Consider the following 2,437-nt stretch of genomic DNA (forward strand, 5'->3'; position numbering starts at 1 on the left):
GGGGTTTCCATTCATTCATTGTTGCACTATTCTCTCTACCCTCCTCCCAGTTTGTTCTTCCCATACGTTGTGTTTTAGAAAAGTAATCATCATCTAACTATGCCACAATTACTCCAAGGTTTTTTTTAAAATTTTTTTTTTTACTCCAAGGTTTTTAAGCAGGCTTAGCATCTACTTTTTTTTTTTTTAAAAATCATTGTTATAAATAAATCAATCCCACTTTTGCTAATTCAACATTTTACAAGTGTGAAATTTCTTTACAGCAATCGTGCTAACTGGTTGTGATAGTATACGCTAAGTCATATGAGTTTTCCATCCCTATAAATCAGAACTCAGTATTTCATAAACAATAACTTCTTTCCCCTGATAACTACTAGTAGATTTTAGACTATTTTTTTTTGTTTTTAACTGTTTAGATAAGTGAGATCATAAAATAGTCTTTTTAATACTAAAATATTCAAGCCTATGCACAAAACTTCATTTTCTAACTGGTGGAGTAGGATTCCACTGTATGTATGTTCCACATTTTGTTTATTCATTCATTCATTGGTGAGCATTCAGGTTCTTCCTACTACTCTTCAATGTCATCAATTCTTCTTTGGTGTTCTTTTGCATTGTCACACTTTCATTATTCATTTATCATTGTGTTCTTGTTGAGTCAGAGCCATAGCTGACCCTTCATTGGGTTATCGAGGCTATAAATCACACGGGGGGCAGGTTACCAATCTTTCTCCTTGCAGCAACTAGTATATTTGAACCACCTGTCTTAGGTTGGCAACACAACTCTTTCTACACTAGGTCACCAGAGCTCCCTTTGACCATCTTGTTGTTAAGTGTCATTGAGTCGAGTACAACCTGTAGTGAACCTATGAACCTGTGATCTGTACCTGGTCCTACCCTGTGCCATTCTCATAATTTTTTTTTATGTATTTGAGCCCATTGCAGCAGTCTCTGTGCCAATCCATCTCACTGAGAGTCTTCTCTTTTGCCTATCCTCCACTTTTCCGAGCATGATGTCCCTCATGCCCAAAGGATATGAGATGATGCTTCCTCATCTTTCTTTCTAACAACCACTTTGGCAGCACCTTCCCTAAAACCTATCTGATGTTTTGGAAGTCCATGGAATATTCAGTGCTCTTCTCCAACACCACAGCTGAAAGGATTAAATTATTCTCCTGTCATCTTTATTCATTGTCCAACTCTCAGATGCATAGCAAGTAGTTGAAAAGACCATGGCCTAAATTAGACTTACCTTAGTCCTTAAGCTGACATTATTGTTGTTGTTGTTGTTATGTGCCGTCGAATCGCTTGCTACTCATAGTGACTCATAGTACTCATAGTACAACAGCCCTAAACTCTGCTCTGTCCTGTGCCAATCAAACTGTCTCTGAAACACCCATCCCAATTACCCCAGTCACTGAATCAATCCACCTCATAGAGGGCCTTCCCCTCCTGAGCTGTCCCTCCACTCTCCCAAGCATGATGTCCTTCTCCAAGGACCAGTCTTTCCTTACAACATGTCCAAAGTAGTGGTGCTGGAGAAGAGTATTGAGGGGACCATGGACTGCTAGGAAAACAAATAGATTAATCCTGAAAAGGATTAAACCGGGTGGCTCCTTGGAGGCAAGGATTCTGAGGCTCCGTTTATCATACTTTGGACATGTTGGACTGACATCATTACTCCTTAATAACTTGAGGAAGTCCCAGACAGCAGACTTTCCCAGTGCCTCCTGAACTGTTGGTGCCAAGGCTGTTGATTGCTGATCCAAGTAAATTGACAGTGTCAGTCTTTTCTCCACACATCATAATGTTGTCTATTGGCCCATTGGTAAGAATTATTGTTTTCTTGGTATTGACATGCAATCCATATTGAAAGCTACAGTGTTGGGTCTTCTGGAGCAAGTTCTTCAAGTCCTCCTCACTATCATCAAACAAGATTGTGTCTTCTGATGAATCTGCCACAAATCCTGATGCCACATTTTTGTTCATAGAGTCCACCTTCTTGAATAATTTGCTCAGCATATAGATTGAATAAGTTTGGAGAAAGGATACAACCCTGACACACACTTTCTTAATTTTAAACCATGAGCACAACTAAGTGTTCTGGGAGTCCCGTTCTACTCTGAGTTAAACATAAAGTGCTCTGATACACACAATCAAATGCCTTTGCATAGGAGTGAAACAAGACCTCATCTCTCATTGTGGTTTTGATCTATATCTCTCTAAGGATGTTGTTAATACAGAGTCAGGCAGTGAAATTCATTGTTCATAGGGTAACTGTGAATCAGAGCTTACCTAATAACAGAATCACTAACAACAGCAGATGATCTTGACACAACAACAGGTGATGTTGAACAGCTTTTCATGCGCTCAGGGGTCATTTGGATATTTCATTTGGTAAACATTATTCAAATTCCATATACAATTTATAGTTCAG

The sequence above is a fragment of the Elephantulus edwardii genome, unplaced genomic scaffold (genome assembly GCF_000299155.1).
Source record: "Elephantulus edwardii isolate Elephantulus edwardi_28Jun2011 unplaced genomic scaffold, EleEdw1.0 scaffold00160, whole genome shotgun sequence".
NCBI lineage: Eukaryota > Metazoa > Chordata > Mammalia > Macroscelidea > Macroscelididae > Elephantulus > Elephantulus edwardii.